This window comes from Pinus tabuliformis, chromosome 3_2 (assembly GCF_031772625.1).
Source record: "Pinus tabuliformis cultivar Carrire ecotype Pingquan chromosome 3_2, CPIR1, whole genome shotgun sequence".
Lineage (NCBI taxonomy): Eukaryota > Viridiplantae > Streptophyta > Pinopsida > Pinales > Pinaceae > Pinus > Pinus tabuliformis.
Window position 1 is genome coordinate 189,032,670 of NC_142302.1, and position 20,753 is coordinate 189,053,422.

The 20,753-nt window shown below is 36.0% G+C and overlaps 1 pseudogene across 1 annotated transcript in view; it reads right to left on the minus strand.

The window, feature by feature from the left end:
- The window catches only part of LOC149180408 (ATP-dependent DNA helicase Q-like 4A), a 280,436-nt pseudogene that overhangs the window by 60,412 nt on the left and 199,271 nt on the right, over window positions 1-20,753 (minus strand). The window contains exons 12-14 of the transcript XR_016256925.1: window positions 10,927-11,047; window positions 10,666-10,817; window positions 10,449-10,584 (exon numbers count right to left, since the gene is read on the minus strand). The product of XR_016256925.1 is annotated as an ATP-dependent DNA helicase Q-like 4A (transcript). The remainder of the gene's footprint in view (window positions 1-10,448; window positions 10,585-10,665; window positions 10,818-10,926; window positions 11,048-20,753) is intronic.

Genomic DNA, 20,753 nt, shown 5'->3' on the forward strand with positions numbered 1-20,753 from the left:
ATATTCATGCAAAGGTGGAAAAACGATTGGAAATACTAAACACTCCATTGCATGCCTTAGCATATGTTCTGAAACCTAAATACTATCATCCATCATGGATTTCAACACCAGCACCTTGAGGCAGGGAGGGAGAAGGACAAAACCACACCTAGATCCATAGGTTCTATCTGGTTATATGAAAGCATTGGATAAATTATTCCCTAATGTGGAGTCTGCCATGCTACAAAAACATTTGAGCAACTATACGCTTTGCACTGGTCCATTTGGGAGCAATCATGCAATTAGAGATGGAGAGAATTTAGCTTCTCTTGAATGGTGGAACATACAGGGAGGTGCAACTCCCCTTCTACAAACTTTGGCATTGTGGGTGCTATCACACGTGGTAAACACCTCTTCTGCAAGGAGGTGTTGGAGATCTTAATCTTTCATCAACAGTATTAAAAGGAACAACTTAAATTTAGACTGGGCAAAGAGATCGGTTTATGTTCATTACAACTTGTGATTGTTGTCCCATTAGTGTGACGATGCAAACACTAATAAAGACCTTAAGCTTTGGGACAAAAAGCTAGAGGTCAATTTAGAGGATGGAGTGTTGCGATTAGAGCAATTGGAGGATGCTCTTATCCAAAATGATGATAATCGAGTTGAGATGCCACCCACATACGGTCCCATGGTTATCAACTTCCATGCTTCAATACCAACAACAAGGGCTTCATCTTCATCAATTCCACTACCACAACTTACACAACCACCATCTTCTTCATTACCACAACGTGAAGGCTCAGGTACTATTCATGTTGGAAAGGAGAAATTAGTAGATATATTCACAGTTTAGTACTTTTATCATAGATTAGACTTGTAGTCTTCTTGTGAATTTGAACTTTTATGTCTTACTCTTCCTGAATCCTAGATAAGTGTATACTTGAGTCTTGGTGGTGGCCAAGTGGCCTATTTTGTAAACAATATTATTTGAAATTGGACAAGACTTATATTGACAGTTGCTCACTTGCTAGATAAGTTACTTGAATGCTTGATGATTTTATCTTCTAAATGTTTTATGTTTTATCATATGCTTAAAAAATTGATGTATGTTTTTAATTGCTATAATCTAGATGGTTGATGCTCGAATAATTCATCATTGATATAAAATGGATGTCATATCTATCCTAATTTATGTAAAAATAAGCATGCTTTCATATCTTCTACAACTATTTTGGTATTTTGGATTTTCTTTTTTTATTGAATATAAATGCAAAAAAATATAATATATATAGTAGACGCTTTTGAGACACTTTGCTTCCTAGATTTTTGGAAAATAACGCTTATGATGCTTCGCTTCCAAAAAACGTCTCGGCTTCGTGCGACATTGGTTCCAACCTTCCAAGCGATTAGATGATTGTGTTAGGAGGTAGGTGTTTCATGATGTTGTTGTTGTTTCCTATTGACTTGGTGTGTTGATATATGATGTTTGTCTCACTAGGTGTAATGTTCCCGATGGATTAATTACCCAAGGGAGGACGAAGTAGCCTATCCAACCCCACAATATATAGACATTGATAAAGGGGGAAACCCATTATCCAATGTTTCGAAGCAACATTGGGTAAATTTCAAGAAAGCAAGGGCAAAAGCTGGAATTGGGGGCTACACTTGTAACTCCTCACATTAGATTCAAGAAGAGATGCCCCCATGAGGAATCCATTAAAAAAGGAGAGATGGAATCATTTTTCATCATTGAATTGGGTTGGAATATCTCCTTTTCCTTTGAGTTGAGGCTTTGTGAGTTTTATGACCCCCTTTCTTCTCTTGATTAGTATCGATGGACATGATCCCACCCTAGCTAATCCTCTCTCTTTGATTAGTTTCAATGGTGAGAGATTCCACCCTGGCTCATCTCCTCTCTTTTCTCATTTTCGTTACAACCTTGTCATGAGGCATCTCTTGTATGGTTTAGCAAGCAAAGAAGAGATTTCTCTATTGTTTTTCTTGGTCAAAGGGCACTAGAGCAACAAAGTTCATTTATGTGGTTTGTTTGGTCACCAAAGGTCTGATTCTGAGGCAACAAAACTCTCTGTGGATTCTTGTGGTTCATCTAACCTGCGAACTATTGATTGAGGGAAATCAAGGTAATGGGAGGTCTCCTCTGAGACACCAAGGTCTAATAGAGGGTAGCCAAGGCCTTACTCCATAGGTAGAGGGTTCATTTGAGATTTGGCCTTTAACAATTAGGGCACAAAACCCTCGTTTGTTTATCTGTATCCATCCTCGAAGAAAAAGGCAATTATGGGTCCACAAGGCCACAAGTTCGCGGGGCCAGAGTTGCAAGGTCACAAGGCCACAAGGCTGAATTATGGCCTTAGGGAAGCAAACCACAATCCAGTTGTGGAAACTTACCTGTGGTAGCAGTCCAATTAATAATTCACCTAGGAACCTAGCTAGTGCAGAAGTGTGGCCAGAGTAGGGCAACAAAGACCTCTTGGAGATATTGCAAGGGATTGCATTCATTTAACAAGTCAGGGCAATAGAATAAGGCAGCAAGGGCTAACTGATACATTAGTATTAAATTAAGAAATTTAAACTACAGGATATATTGGATTTGTAAACTAGATCCTTTGCATGAACTCTTAGTGGAATGTTCTACTTGTGCTTTCAATAATATCATTGTTGCAAATGATAGGAAATCTAAACTATTGGTGCAATAGCCCTAAGGGTAACTGTTAGAATTGAAAGAGTGGTGAACTACTGTTGTATTGTGAAAACCACTGCTTGGTTATGTCATTGTATGTACTATGTTGTATATCATCTCTGTTTGGAATATTGTTATAATCAACAGAGATTATCTTGTGATATTGCAATCCTAGGGCAACAAAAACCCCCTTGGGACATTACACTAGGATGGTGTGTCTTGGATGGACCTCTTGTGTTGGATTTATGATGGAGGACACACTTGATGATAGGGTCAGTTAGCACTTCTTTATGTCCCCTTCTCTTGTGATGGTGTTATGGTAGAAGATTCATGTTGCCTTTGTGGGACTAATAAATGCATCAAATATGTCCTTTCATCAAAGACGTTGAATGTGCTAAACTAACCCTTTCAACCATATAGCCTACCTTAAAGTAGTTGATTGTAACACACCAATTCTTTCATTCATTCAATGTTTTATGACTACATTAGTCATTCGATTAATAAGCACTAGTCTTACATTGACCCATTTCCTTGTTCCCCTCGTTTCCTTTACAGTACCCTCTTTTTCATTTCTGCCACCACATACTATTACTACAATCATTTTGTTTTAATAAGGTTTACTCTTCATTTTTCAACTTGAAACCCCACTCCAAAGCCTTGATAATCCTATATGTAGGGAATCCCCCATTGTGTTGGAGAAGAACCAACCAAAAGATAGAGGAAGAGTTATTGAGGCAAAAGTGTGTATCCATCCTAAATTGCACAAAACTAACACCTTGGCGATTAAGGCTTTACACTTTAGTGGGTGCTAAACATGGTTGTAAGAGCTAACATCTCTTAAATAATTTCCTATGTTTTCTTGAAGATGAAAATGATTTAACTAATTTCCATTATATTATTTTCAATATGAAATTATCTATAAACAACACCTATAATCCAAAACAAAATGTTTAATACGAAAATATACATATGTATACAAGCACATACACCACTGTATGGACACACGCCTCCTCTTTGTTATCCCTTTCAAAAATGTGCACAATTGTCTTCAAGTTGGGAAAAGATACCACACATGTAACAAAATGGCCATAAAAGCGAGGGAATGGAAAGTGTGACCAAGTATTACAATGCCACAAAGGTATACTACCTTTTATGTACACGCCCTTACCTTATATAACAATGTATGAAAACTAATAAATACTTCACCTGTGATATATATTATCCATGATATCATTTAGACATTACAATAAGTTTTAAAATATTATTAATATCAACAATCTCATTATCGATTATTTAGTGCTAATATATCAATATAATTGATACCATTATTCATTTATTAATGATAAGACTCTTAATATAGCATTGGTTTTACAAAAAAAGATGGTTGTATAGCAACTATCACAAGCTAATAATGTTTGGCCTATCAAAATTGCCACTTGCACATACAACATCAAAGTTATTACTCACAAGAGACAAACAACATAAAACCATAACCAATGTAGTACCATGCCATTAGGGCTCCAAAAGAAGAAAATGTACATATCCATGAATTCAAATATTACATCTAAAGGAGAAGTATTTTTTTATTAGGCACCAACCTCCATCCATCTTTAGCTATATCGATATCTAGGGCATTAGACCCCATCATGATTAGTTTGAGAAATGTCCTCAAGGGAATTTTGATTCTTCAAGATAGCAAGGGCCAAAATTGGGAAATTATCTTTTAAGGACCATGGAGAAGGACAAGAAGGCAAACTATGGCATTGCTCCCACCTTTCTAGAACAACTCTATGAGTTGGGTACCACAACCTCACTTCAAAGAATTTTGATTGTTTGGAGTTCACAAATGGGGCAATATAGCCAACAAGTGATTCCTTGCACATAGTGAAATAAGCACCGCCCGCCTAATGCTCTAGAAACTAGCAAAAATGAGCAACATGTAGCAATGCTCAAGAGTAACGCACAAATAGAGATAGGCACAAACCATTGAATTGGTAAATCCCTATAAAATAAACTAAGCACACTTCATAAAATTAAACTCATTGTCCTGATGATGAACCTAGATAGAGGTTTGAAATGTGTCAAGTTCAAAGAGCATCTCAACCTTTGATTATGCTTCCCTTGGCCCAACAATTTCGTCCACCAACAATCTCAGGAAATTTCGACCTCAATCCATCTGATAAATAGGCTCTTAAGTAGGAGTATTTGTGCCCCAACAGTTAATGAGCTACGCTTCTAGAAAAATGAGAATTCACGCCAACGGCTCTTAATTTCGATTTTACTTGTTTAACTCCATAAATGGCTAATCCGCCTTGGACATTGTTGGTCCACTGCACTTCAATTTCCCAAACCGTAGATTTGCTTCAAAATTGAGCAGTTCGACCCAACATGAAGGTGACAATTGGCTTAGTGCAAACCCATGAGCTCATTCTTACAATTTCCCAAGCTCGGTCTCAACAAACATAATAAATATAGCCCATATAAATGGATAAATTTGGTATTCAAGATAAAGCGATCTCGGCCCCACTATATGAAGAATCTGGTCCCTGTCAAATAATAGGCTTGGCCTTTGCAAACATCATTGAACTTGGCCCTTGCTCATGCAATTAAACTCGATCATCAAATAGTCAACAATATGGCTCTTTTGAGACACTTGTTTCAGCTTGGCATCAACTCCCTCACAAGTCTCAATTTCGCCCTTGAGTGAAAGCAGGTCGGTTTCCTTTATAGGTAGAAATCTCAGCCTTCAAGAATACATTGTTATGTGTAAAACTCAACCCATGATATTGAACTTCTCGATGTTGATTCTCACCCGCTCAATATGTCACCAATTTTTCTCCCATAGAATCAATATGCAACTATGAATAATTGGCTAGGGCATGCCTTCCAAGGTCGAAGCCAACTATCTCAACAACTCCTTGATCTCCTTGACAATTTTCCCAATAACTCTTCTCTTGTTTGTGTTCAATATCCTTCTCCCTTTTAATAATAATCTCCTCCTCCAAAAACCATGGGTAATACCACGGCTCACTTATTTTCCCAAACGTGACTTTTTAACCCTTTTATTTAATTATTATTTATCTTATTATGGTGACCCCTCTATTTCCCCTATCAATAGCCCATGGGATCTAACTAGGCTATGACTCAACCTCTTTTTATTTTTAAAGGTCAGAAAGAAACATTACAACCAATGAATATGCAAAGAATCCAAGATGATTAACATGCAAAAGACTCACTCTTGAGCTGTCTGTAAACAGGCAAGAGCAAGGATAAAATTATAATGAAATTGAGAGTGATTCAGATTACATTCTTAAGATAGTTGTAACAAGAAGTTAATAAGAAATACTTGAGGGTGATGTGCACCTTAGGTGAACATAAATCAAAGCAGGTGCACGTTAACAAGCCTTAACACTGCAATGCTATTAAACCAATAGATTCCAGAAGCTAAAGACAAAGCATAATTGAACTAAATCAAAGGTGGTATACCCCAAGGATCTGATGGCATCATAATTAATGACAAGTGACAGGCTGGCATAGGTCTCCTTGAATGCAGTGATGGTAGTGGTGTGAAGGTTTCGAAGGTGGAATATTGAGGTGGTCTTCTGCTGCTACAATCTGCTCTTTACTGACTATGCCCCCAAACTCATATCAATTCACTTATATAGATGCCCAATTCCTCCAGGTCTAACTCACCCTCGCAGACTTAAAAAATAGGAAAGAAAGAATGCCAATTTTCACAAAATCTGCATGGATACCAAGTGTGTTGGTTTGGTGCTTTGAATGCCTTTTCTTATGTCAAAAGCATGCTTTTTAACTTCACTCACAAAAATACATCAACCCGTTGCTGACTGAAGAAGTTACCTTTGAACAATTGCCTTGTTGTTTAGATAGATTTTTCTTGGCAAAAGAAGCTGTTTTTCCATTTTTCAGACCAAACTTGCATAAAAGCCTCCTTACAGTGACTTTCCCTTGGGTAATAAGGATTCCAACCGCCATGTGTGCTAGCTAATACTACAGCATTCAGATTAGGGGCAGGTGGGACCAACTCAGCAAAGGTTAATCTTAAACAAGAAGCACACTTAAGCTTTCTCATTAGACATTTTAGAAACAGCAATCTCCCTTTTTAACTTCTTCATGCCAGGGTTGAAAAATTGTAGCTCAAATCAGGCCTTTTGAGCTTTATCAACTGCTAATTACAACAATGAGATCGAACCGACCTTTTCTGCTTGGAAAATTTAGCATGTTACAAGGGTCCAGCTAGGTCTCCCTTATCTCATATGCCATGATCCAAGGAAATTTCAGCAAGCCCTCTCATACAACTCCATTGGCTGTACAGTGTTCCGCCTCCACAGCAGTCTATCCACTTACCTTGCAAGGCCTTCAAGTACACTCAAGTCCATCCTTTATATTAGGTTCTATAAACAAAAGTTAATCTTTATCATTTCCCAATGCCAAACTCAAACCAATCCTTGTACAGAAAAGATATATGGCAAACAATCAATAATGATCTCTGACACCCACAAATTCTCCCATCAAGAACACTCAATAAACAATGATTCTTCGTTGTCCTCCATTCAACCAAAACAACTTATTGCATTTGTCAAGTACATCACCTCCTTCCTCAGCCTCCTGTTTCATTAGCATACCATCCAATCTACCTGGGTAAAAAACTGATCTGGCTGCTCCTCCGATGGTTTTAACATACTCGCATCAGCTGATCATATCAAAATGTTTACATGTATCTCTACAATACTACTGTAATCACCATTTTCGTATTCACAAATAAACTGCATGTACATTTATGAGGGGAAGTGAGTCATACCAAAGAAACCTTTCAACTGGCAAGTGATCACTTATAAGATTGTGCTTACTTGAACATCATTGCGAACCAAGGCATGGGTTTTGGTAATAACAGGATAGCTGCAGTTTTGGATAACAAAGCAAGCTGAGCTAAACAACTTGATGGTTCTTTTTCTCATGCAAGGGGAAAAAGTCAAATTAGGCCATTTTGGACTCAATTCTGAAACTAATATTGGATAAGGGAAAACATTCCGAGAACCTTCAGCTACAAAAGGAAGAAGTTGACCACAGCATAGGCAGCAATATTAGATAGCAAACAAGTCTATTAGCAAAAGCAATTCCCTTTCGAACACTTTTCTGCTTGGAAAAATTTAGAAAGGACTTTGAACAGGATAAGCTAGCAAATTACTTCTTTTCTTTGACAAACCAATAGACGAATCTTGCTTTAAGACTGGACTGAATTAGCATTTAATCCAACTACAACAGAAGTAACTCCAATCAGCTTTTCTAATTGACCAATTTTAGCAATAACTGAGCATAGGACCCCTTTGCTTGACAAGCTTCGCAAATATACCAATTGTAGATACAAGGAAATTCATGGTCAACCAGCAACAATAATTTTAACTATAATTAACATAGCTATGTGTATAGTGGTTCGAACTAGGTGTATAAATTTGACGCATTAGCAATGACGATAGCTTTGTATAGGAAGGTGAATTAGGATAAAAAAAGGAAAAATTAGAATCCTATATGGCCAATCCATTTTGGGTCTCTCAAACCACCAAACCCATCAGTTATGACAAGGCGGTTGACATAGGGAATGAGACTTCATGAAATTATCCCTCCCTAAGACTTAATGAAATTATCCCAATCTTTACACAAACTAGAAACCTATGAATTGCCACCTATCACATTGGAAAAGTATTTGCCCTTTTCTCAAAACCACTCTAGACATATCACTATTCACCCAACAGAACTGTGAACAACCCCACCGCTGCATGCTTGGAACCATGACATTACAATCTGTACTACCTGCCACATATAGAAACTACTAATTATAGACATACCCAAAAAATAGACTAACTGTGAAAATGCAAAAAAGAAGAAAGAGCAGGGAAGAATGAAAATGAAGGTAACATCAAGTCTAAAAATAAACAGTGATAATAACATTGCTAGTAGTCAAATATAGCAAGTCTAAAAATAGACAGTGCTAAGTTGCTAACAACATTGAGCATGTGGATTAAAACAGACTCATTAGACTCGATTTTTTAGAAGGAATTGAAATATGTGCTCAGAAACAACATGCAACCCTGAAAAGAAACCTGTTAAAAATAGTTGGTGTTGCAAAACTGCTTACATGTCGCTTGAAACAAACTCATCGGCTTCATGACTTTGCAACGACCAAAAATACGTAAACATTCTTAACATGCAGGTCCCACATCTCTAACTCCTAAGAAAGCAAACTGCTAAAAATGGCAGGTTCTTTATCTGCTGAAACTGACTCTCAAATAGGCTTTCATCACTGTGAATCTCTAGATGCACCTGGAATAGAACTGATCTTATGGAATCTTGCTGTATCTAAACCATTCAGCTCCAACAGCTAATTCAGTTAACAAGTAACTATACAGCATACCTCTTCCCATTCACTTTCAGAAACCACCATTAACATATTTTGATAGGAAGCAGACAACACTTCAACCTTATTTCTCAACTTTATGATCCCTCCAAACTAAGAGAGGAGCAAGGACGTTCTCATGAATATTATGCGGCCCATCAAAAACTGCTGCCACCCAAACTTAATTTTTCTTCCAGCTTACTAGCTATTTATTTGATTCCCTCGAACATATCTATAATACCTTGTTAATTCATAATATAAGGCAGAATATTGGAGGAACGAAATGCAATACTCGATTAGTAATTCTATTAAAATGTGTAACAGATGCATAAAGAAGACAACGTGTCAAATACTACTGCTTAATGCAATGGTAGTTTCCTACTTTGTTAGCAGTCTCAGCTCGGCAAAAGAGTCAAGAGTTCAACTCAACTCAACAAACTCCAATGCTGCAAAAGAGTCTAGACTCTAGATTGCAACTCCTCTCAAGTAAAACTCGAGAAAAACACAAATAATAAAAAGAATATATATAGAAATATAATACAGAAAAAATCTTAACATAAATGGAGAAAATGACCAAAAGCTTGCTTAAATTTTGAATTTTAAAAACAAACCAACAGCTGTGACCCACAAGTACTACCAAGTCAAACTTTTTCTGACAAGCCAAGTATGACCTATGAGTCTAGCTCAAAACCACTAGGTCTCGAAACAATGGTCCTAACTTACAACCTAACAACTACCAAATTTTCTAACTAGCTTTACATTAACTTTAAATGTTTGCATAACATGACATTAGATCCCAAACACCTAACGCCGAATGAATATTATCACTAACAAAAGCCAGGATGAACGCATGCTTAGGTAACAAAAAGAATTCCTAGTTGTCTGCCAAATTATTGGCCTTCAATTTTATATTTATAAAATGCAAAATTTATGAATCAAACAGAAAAGACATAACATACCACCCGTATGTTTCCACTTTATTTTGCCTTAACATTGCTTCTTTATTTGCAACCGCTAAAAACTAACTTTTTTACATGTGTTTTTTATATGGATATCCAGAATTTGTAGCACTACCTAGAGAGTGCAACTAGTTAGCAAACATGAGTTTCCATCCCTATTGTCAAAATTTTGCTTCTTTATTTGTCAACTCAAAACTATAAGAAAGAACAAATTCTAAGAACTTGTATTCCCACATTCATGCCATGGGTTAAAGAATAAGAAATCAATACCTTGCAAATACTTATTCTAGATGAGATGAACATAATAACCAACAGATATACTAATACTAAAATAACTGATTATTTGCCAATTTAAATAAATCCATGCCTTTTCAAAAAAATTGACATTTACCTGTAACCTTTCTGAAAGCTTTTCACAATCCATCCGAGATAGACAATAAATTATTCCACATTCATCACGGTGGTTCTCTCTGACAAATTTGTCTATGTCCTCAATACATTTTTTTGTCTTTGGCATAACAGAATACCTACAAAACATAAACCATTTATCATTTATACTCAATAAACATATGAAATGGAAAACAAACACACAACATTGTATGGGTTACCTCAAATTAGATCGGTTAAATGTTTGCTTAAAGACCACACAATTTACAAGCCCAAGTGCTTGTACAACATCCTCCTTTACACTCGCCGTTGCAGTTGCAGTGAGAGCCAATAAAGGTATTTTTGGAAACATTTGCTTGAAGATACCAAGTCCCTATAAGAATGCAAAAATATGCATCAGATGACCATGAAATACATCAGCATTATCGTTTACAATGGTAATATTTTTCCAACCATCTTAATATGTACAATAGCTCTATAACCTGATAATCTGGTCTGAAGTCATGCCCCCACTGACTTATACAATGAGCCTCATCAATTACAATTCGAGTGAGCAAATCCCTTCGATGCAAGCTTTCGAGATGTCTTAGCAAATTATCACTTCTGCAAGCATTTATACAGAACAAAAGGTAAAATTAAATATAATTCACTGCTAATATTGTTTACCTAATAAAACAAGTTGAATGATTAAGCAACATGAAACAAATCTTAAAACTGCACTGTAATTCTTTTGGAAGTAGAAATATCATAACCAAAAAATGGTCACCAAATATTACAAAAAGGCTGAGTTACCGGGATCCGGATGCGGATACGGATACGGATCCGGATCCGTCAGATTTTTTAAAAGCCAGGATCCGGATACGGCGGGGAAACGACATGTATATTATATAATATGGAAAAGGCTACAGTATTCATGGTTATTGGTCTAACCTCTGTTGATACAATCTGAATATCTCAGCATGCAGCTACATCATTATGTGGAGACAAAATTGGCCATCTAAAATTAACTTGTATGTGGTATGTAATAGGGGCAACTTCCACCCTCACAAGATACTTTTAGGCCTTGAGCCATTAATATGTTTCCTTACTTTCAAAGAAGATAAACATTAGCAATTATAATTTGTAAAAATACAAAATTTTAAATATATAATTATATTTTATGCGATATTTAATAATAAATATATATTTTCAATATATGATATAATAAACTAATATATTTGATTTAATAGATATATATAAATTTTAATATTTCTATTTATAGTGCAATATATAAATTATAATATAAATATAGAACTTAATTCTAAATTATAATTTTTTTTTAAATCTAAGTTTGAACCTTATATATATAATTTTAATTTAGAAATTAAAATATAAATATAAAACTTAACTTTAAAATACCAAATTTTAAAATTTAATTAATATATATGAGCTTACAATACTATAAATTTTAATTTGTATAATATATCTGTATTATTATTATTATATGTTATAAATTACATAGTTGTTAATATTAATAAGTTATACGCTGAGTTCATTAATATATGAGCTTACGATATTATAAATTTTAATTTTTATAGTATTATCTCTATTATTATTATTATAATATGTTATAAATTATATAGTTATTAATCTTAATAAGTTACTAGTTGAGCTCCGACATCTGAACGTGAATAATCTCTAGAACATTAATAAATTTTCCGTAAGTGTCTCCAAATGTCCCCATGTTCCAACGAATGGTTAGCCCTTGGTTTCCAATACCATAGTATTTCTAACATCACTGATATGTTCCATTGGTGACGGGATGACCCAGAGAGGGTGCCCGCCATGGTGGCTACAAGCAACCCACCGAATGCATTTTGCTAGCCAGGTATTAAGCTAAGTATTATTTGGGAAATAACCTCTTCCGTGAGCAAATAGACCCGAAGCTAAGTATTTATTCAGTGAATATTAATAGTGTGTTAATTCAACAAATATTAATAGAGTATTAATTCAGCGAATATGAACTTCTCCCGTTAACAGAGTATTAATTCAACAAATATTAATAGAGTATTAATTCAGCGAATATGAACTTCTCCCGTGACCAAAGGGACCCAAAGTTAGGAATTAATTCAACGAATATTAACAGAAAATTAATTCAGCGAATATAGGTATTTTTGTGTTATAAAAATCCCAAATTGCAGGAACGCAGTTTGAATTTCGGGGTGCACATTATCGTGAAGAAAACATTTTCATATGGGTCCCTAGGCAAATCCAAGCGAATCCGGATCCGGATCCGGATCAGATCCGTGGATCTGCGAATCCATCCCCCATGGCTGACGGACCCGGTAACATAGCAAAAAGGCAATATGAAACAATGCATAGAACTAAGCTCGCTTTGAGGTGAAATAAAGCACTATAAATGTCACATTTCATATTATATTGGGAACATGTTGGGAAACATTCCCAAAACGTTTCTAGTCCATTCCCATTCATATGTGGTTTTCTGATGAGCTGGAGAGGACTTGTTGACCACTCTGTGTCAACTATTCTATACCACCATATAATCTTTTCAAAGCAGTGCATTATGTTCGAGCAGTCAAGCAGCCAAATTCATCATCATTTTTCCGCAATTTTGTCAGAAAGTTGTAATCCAAACTCTGCAGCCCTGTGTGCCCATTGTAAAAATTATTCTAGTATGACTATGAAGCCATGTAAAAACATCTAGATAAGCCTTTGATCTTAGCAAAGAGTTTCACTTTGGGAGTTTTTTACCCTCTGCCAGTTATTCGTGTTTTCTAACCCAAATAATTGGCAGAATTTTTTTCCCGCATATACTCCAAAGCTAGAGTGCGGCTCAATGGTAAGCTCTTAAGTGTAGTCCTTGTATTATCGAGTCTATGTATTTTAATTTTTTATCATACTAGATCATCTGTCAAGTGTCACAGAATTTCGTCGTGTCTAGAGGTCATGTGTTAATTGTTAGAATCCCCCTTCTGTATGGGATGTCAAAGTATTATTTGATGTAAAAAGTGTTGTCTAGGAATATTTTAGGTGGATGATTAATCATAGTAATACATCATCGCCTAAGTATTTTTTAGACCCACTTTGAGGATGAAAAATGTGTTTACTCCCCTCTAGAGTCATTTAATTTATTTTCTGGCAAAAAAGGGCAAAAAAATTAACCAGAAAATGGTCAAAAAATTAAAATGAGAGAAAATAAAATTATCCCGAAGTTGAAAACGATTTTTTGAAGAAAAGGAAATTTTCCACGGAAGATTAAATTTGATGGACTCATTTCAAAACTAGAAAAGTCGGCCAAAAATTCCTTGGGGTAGAAAAAATAATTTTGAGGAAAGAACTTAGAAAATATTTTTTTGGCCCTCTATGAAAGGAAAAATTCAATATTTTAAGAAGAATTCACCTGTTGGACCATGTTCGTTAAGTCAAAGAGCATTTTTCAAGGAAAAACAATTGGAAAAAAATATTTTTTGGTCTGGGATCAAAGCCTTCGTCAACAAATTCGAATTTCATCTTCCAAATCAAGGGACAGGATTTAATTTTGACATGGATCAAGCATCAACTAGCCATTATTCTCCAGGATCAAGTCAAAGTTGTGTACTTCTTTGGACCTAGATGTTTTCCACTTGGAGGGGGATCTATATCTCTCCATTTTTCTATAAATTGAGCTGAACGCTCCTCATTGAAAACATCTTTGGATGGTGTAATTGGCCCTGAAAGCTCTGTACTATTTTTCTGATAAATAAAATCAAACTCTTTTGGGGGCAAAGCTATGTGTGTATTTCTTCAGCTTCTTGTGGCAAATTTATTCTGATTTTGTGCATTATATTCTACAAAATTTCAATGTTGTTATTTCCATATGCCTTTGGGATTAATTAGTGTATAGTTATCTTAAACTCTTTTCTGGGTTAAGGAAGCATTGTCGATTCGGCAGATCTAGTGGATTTTAGCTGAATCCCTCTCCCTGTGCCAATTAATTCCATTTGGATCAAACATATTTTTTGAGTATTTGTAGAAAATCTTCTTGAATCAGATCTAAATAATAATAATAATGGAAATATCCATTTTTAAGGTCACAGCCAAGCCAGACACCAAATTGGTGTATGAGACCCCCTTGTTTGTGGGACAAGAGACCCACCTCCGCACAGCGATTTGACTGCTAAGTCTACGAAAGCATACATACTCTACCCCCTCTGGTTTTGAACCTCTGACCTCTTAGGAGGAAACACATGCTCTTAACCATTAGGTTAAGGCATTTGTGTGGTTTGGAAATTTGTTACTGTAGAAGTAATCCACTGAAGCTTCTCTCTAGGCTTATCCGCAAGGCCTAAAGGCCTTTTCTGCCATAGCTGCAAGAACAAACAAGGTCTGTTCCATACCAAGGGCTAACACCTGTGGTTGCAGGGCTAACATTGCAGATTTGAGGGATTATACCACTGATCTATGGTCAAAACATTAGCACTTGGCGTTGCAAACTGATGTATCAGCCTTTGGGGGAGGGCCTAGAGGCCTTTTTCCCTTGATCAAGAGCCTATTGCAGACTTATATACTCGCTCAGATTTAAAGCATTCCCTTTAGAGGTTTAAAACATTAAAATTTGGATAATAATAAGCCTAAAAATAATTAAAATTGATCACACACAAAAAGCTTAATTGTTTTCTTGCATAACGGTGAGCTAACTGGTGACTGATCCGGATTGACAGTGGACTATTTATGGACTGATATCTCATGACAGAAAGGTTTCACAAAGTCTGGTGCATTCTTTCTATTACTAAAGTTCTCTATTAGTCTCCTTGTGCAATTACCTAAGTGAATAATTTTCTAATAAGCACATAGCTAAAATACTGTTTCTATTATCAGTGATTCATTGATTACTGTGGGAATCTCAGAGTCTGGCATCTCTTATGGAAGCATCTTACATCATTTCATTGTTGATCTTGTGAGCAGTCTATAGTTTTACTTGCATGTTATTTCCTTCCTATACTTGTCACTGGTTATTATGATATTCCTATGTTATTAAAGTGGAGGTATCATCTTTATCTTGTATTGAAAGTTATCCCTACATCTTTTGTCTTGTACTTGTTGATTTCGGGTAGCAACGGATGTGCTCTAAGCCTCAAAATTTGTAGGGAGACTAGGACACATGTATTCTAGAATACCCAAAAATCATTTTGGGAAATTCCACATGGAGAATGTTTATATTAAAATAATTAATTATTTTTAATGGATGCCTAAGTCTAAACATAGGAAATTAAAATAATTAAAGGGTATTAATTAAACTAGGGGTGAAACTTCTAAAAGAAGACGAAAATCAAGCCAAAATGATCTAAGCCATTGATTAGAATCTAATCTGGGACATTGGTTCTCAACGAGAAGATTATAAAAAGAGGCTTGATGGGCATTTGGAAAAGACATCGAGTAAGAGATCAAGAGATTGATTTCTGAAGAGAGCAGCACAACAGTTGTCAGAGAAGTGATCGAGGTGATTTCTTGCAGTGAGGGGCAGAGATAGTTTTCGGCTGGGGAGTTTCCTGATCCGAGAATACATCGCAGAGAAAGCAGAAAGAGATCGAAAAGAGGCAGCACAAAACCACGTTGGGCAATGTAGGGCCACGCAGAGGCAACACAAACCCTAAGAGGAGATCCAAAATTTGTTGGAGAATCGAGTTCCAGAGCCAGAAGCCGGGGTGTGAAACCGAGAGGGCAAAAAGTCAAAGTTCCAAAGGCAAAACGATCAACCAAAGGAGTGGCACGGTCCCCAAAAGCTATGAAGCAGAGCAGCGCAATGATTGTGTAGAAACTGCGCACAAGCAGCTAGGGGCTAGTCATCCAATGGTTGGATTAGTGTTGGATCGCCAATGATAGTGTGAGGTATATCTCACTCATCTCTTTGTCAATCAAATTCTCTGTATTGGATAGCCAGCAAACCATCCAAAGATTGTATTCAGAAATTACTGCTTAATAATACAAACCCTCAGTTGTTGCATTGGTTTTCCCACATTGGGTTTTTCTATGGACATTGGTCCAAAAATAACGATGTCACTTGTGTGTTATTTCTTTGTTTTTCAGATTCTTGTTTCAACATATTATTTAAAATTGTGAAGATTGTAGTTGTATTTACTTCGATAGTTACAATAAATAACTTGAATGGATTAATAAGTAGGAGAAGTAATATCAATTTGATGCGGCGGTGGTTCACGGATTCTCGAATTTTCATAGTACTAACCGTTTTTTGCAATATTGTTGTTCTTGTAACTTGTCATATGTATTTCAACAAGTATCTTAATTTGGGCATTGTATTGAACGCAATGGTGTCTGAATAGTTTATCTCTTTAGGTGTCTTGTAATTTAATATAACCCAATCTTAATAGCTACATTACCTCTTAATAATTGTTTGCTAATCCTTAATAAAGTTGCATTAACAATAATTGCACGGTGCGCCTTAGGTGTACGCTTTAGGCGACAATAGCATCGTGAGAACAGGTTTTTGACAGAACTTAGAGTATCCAAACATTGACCATATATTCAATCTCCAAGCTACTATCAAGGAGGCTTGTCATTACTCTTTGAAAGTCGTGTCTTGCTTTGAGGGCTTTTGGAATGCCTTTTACACTATTTGAAGAGAGGTTGTGCTATCATTGTGCGTGACTTGTCCGTTTGCAATAGGAGCACCATAATAGTCAACTAAAGTTCCTATCTCACAAACATTCTTGAAATCTATATTCACAAGTTGGAACCCTTTATCAATGTTTACAGTGGATAGTGACAATAGTTTTCTACATCATGTCTTGATCGCCTTGCTTTTATTTGATGAATGCACTTGTATCCCATCATTTTGTACGAGGTCTATACAAGTGAATTTTTTCACTACCATTCTTATTTTCATCACAAAGAGCTTTGGATGGTTAGGTTGTTCACTTAATACCTTGGATTATCATATGAATGACAATGTGTTAGGTTTGGATGGCATTTTGCTTTGAATACTTGTCCATCATAAGTTGTAGCACCACACTTGATCATGTGATGTCGCAGTCTCCACTTCTTGCTAGATGATTAGATAGGAAGATATATGGATCCCTTGGTGCAATGCCTTAGTATTTTAGGATTAACTAGGCATTGCATAGGCCTCATCATGGCACACACTCATATTCTAAACATGGTGTGTTACTTGGACGCTTGTAGCATGGAGCATGGCATTACCTTGAGCACAACTATTGAGGCGCTTTCACAACTCCCAAGGCAGTTCAAAGCAATGTTATCAAAACAAGACCAATCATCAAACTGATAGACCCCTAGAACTGAGGGTCATTCATAACTAGTAAAAAAATAGACCAAAAAACCAATTGACCAAAAAATACGTAAAATATTCAAATTTTAAATAAAAACATATGTGTGTGCGCGCGCACATCCATATAAATTTCAACCATTTATACACATATGAAAAAATTCTCACTTATATAGCAAGACTGCATAATATCAAAATAGCACTTAGTGCAATGCATCTCTGAAACAAAATGCATCAAGATACAAGCTCTAAATGGCCTCTGCAGTCCAAAAGTTGTTGAAATTCAATGGCTAGTGTAGTAGAATAGAATTTTTTGCTATGATAATTACTTCCTAATGATTTTCAACCAATAATTTAATGCAACCGATATCATTGAATAACTACACAAAAAATCTCAACAATAAATGTAGCAGAAATAGTAAAGATCATAGAAAGACAACCATGCACATTAGACACAAAAAATCTCAACAATAAATGTAGCAAAAATAGTAAAGATCATAGAAAGACAGCCATGCGCAGTAGACACAACTTTTCTCTTGGGAAACCCAACCTTGGGAGAAAAACAAACAATCTTTTCTTGACTAGAAATTGTCTTTCAGCAAGGTTTACAAATCAAAAATGTCTAGAAACTTGTGCCAATAATACAAGTCAAACACTAGTCAAACCTGGTCAAATTATTCCAAGTCAACGCTAGTCAAACTAATCAAAATACTCAAAATTCAACACTGGTTAAATCTCAGCTTTATGGCCAAACTCTGTTCAACTATAATCAAACCTTATGATCTACAATCAAACCTACGCATGTGCGGCTGCAATCCAACCCTCACATGTGCATCCTTTACAGCGGTCAAACTCAATCAACTCTTCACACATGTGACTGCAGTCAATGTTGCTCAAACTTGGTCAAATTCGACCGTATGGATCACACATTCGGCGATCCATGAGAGATAAAATGATGATGAAAAGATAAAAGATAATCTCCAACAACAGATTTCTCCTTTGCCGAATTTCTCCTCCACTAGAAAAGATTCAATTAGCTTGTGATGTTGGAAATTTGACTCTCACATGCTTGTCTATTTATATAGAGCTTTAATGTTGAGTGAAGACCCATCAAGGGGCACCTCAGCACAAGAAACACCATCACTAATATAGCTTATATCACAACTCACCACTAGACTAGAATTGTTTACCCCACTATTGGGTGGAAAACCCCAATCAATAAACAATTCAAGTCTGCTTTATAAAAAATAGATCACTCCATCCTGGAACACAATGTGAGCATCGTGGGCCAATCTCCCCTAGCCAAATCACTATGGCCCCATGGGAGAAAGACTACCCGTGGGCTATTCACCCCTTGCCAAATCACCATGGCTCCATTGAAGAAAGACTGCCCCTGGGCCATCGCTACAAAACCATCAACACTCCCTCTCAGCGATGGAGACATTTTGCATCACATACATACCATCATTAGCCAAAAAGAAAATAATTAGCCAAAAAATTAATTAATTTTGAGTCAAAATAATTTGAGAGAATTTAAATTCCCTCCCAAGTGGAAAATCATCAAAAATTCGTGGGTTAAAAAAGAATTAAATTTTGGAGGTCCTCCAGCAAGGGAAAAATGGATTGTTTAAGAAAAATTAACCCCTTGGACCTTGGTGGTCAAGTCAAAGTAAACTTTTTGAGGATATCAGTCCAAAATACTATTTTTTGGATTAATAAAAAAGGTGTTTTTAGAGAAATTCGAAATTTTCTTCAAAAATAAAAAAAGGACGATGATAATCAAATTATTTTCAGTTGAAGATTGATAAACGAGATTATTTTGACGAGGATCAAACCAACTACCCGTTATTTTCCACTTGGAGGGGTTTCTTCTCTCATTTTATATATAAGGAAGCTATCAAGCATCTCATTTCATCTAGGGATGATGTAAAAATTATTTGATGTATCGAGCGAGGCTCCGCTGAAATTTTTTGCACTTAATAAAAGGTCTTTCGTGTTCAATTCAAGGTGTCTCTCATCTGTTGATATGTGGTACATGCTTGATATTTCCTTGATATGCTTTGAGCTATTATATTGTCGATTATTATTTCAATCGTTGGTAGCAGGAACATCAATTGGTACAGGTATCTTGCATTAGGTGGCGGGTGACAGTAAATACTCTAGATCTAGCAAAGTCTAACAAGTATCTCCAAGTTTATAGACCTATTGTACGAATCAAATCCCTCTTGTTTAATAATCTATTGTTTGAATTGCATTGAGTTACAAGTTGCTCCAGCCCTTGGCCTCCAAGTTCAAACATTGTGAAGGGATCACACCCTTGTTTGGCTCCAAGTCTTTATCTAACGAATATCTTATACAAGAGGGCTTTGCAAAAATTTAAAATTTTATTTTCTCATTATTTCTGAAATTATTTTACTTGTGCCATAAAGTTTAATATGCTAATGAGAACAAGTTTTAATTCGTATATATTGTAAATATTTGTAAATTATTTCCCACTAACCCTTGTTTATCTTTTGAAGTTTTGTAAACAATTATTGGTGTTTTGGGGTTTTATTTCAAATTTTGTATATATTGGGTTCTTAGGTCTTCTCTATTTCATTTCTGCAGGTCATCGCTCTGGGGTTTTCAGCAGAAATTAGTTTGTGAGCTATTCATTCAAAAGAAAGTTGATCGTGGCCCTAGAGGGTAAGATCTAGCTTTCCCAAGTCGCATATGATCCGTGTCCAACTGAAGAAGGAGGTCGCTACTATAGTGAGTTTGCATTGTTTTTCTAGCCTAATTTTTGTGTTTATAGGGGGTTGAGTTCATTTTTAGGGTGGTCGTGGGCATTTTTGGGGTTTCTTGGCTTGGTCGCAGCCCCTAGAGGGGTTTTTAGCTAGTCATGAACCTTGTGAGGGTTGATAACCCCAGTGGCGGCCCTTTAGGGCTTAGCTGCTGACCTAGGGTCTATTTTGGGAAAGCCACAAGCCTAAGGAGGCTTACTCTTCCTAGTCGCAACCCGTTTCGGCATTTTTGGGGTGGTTGCAA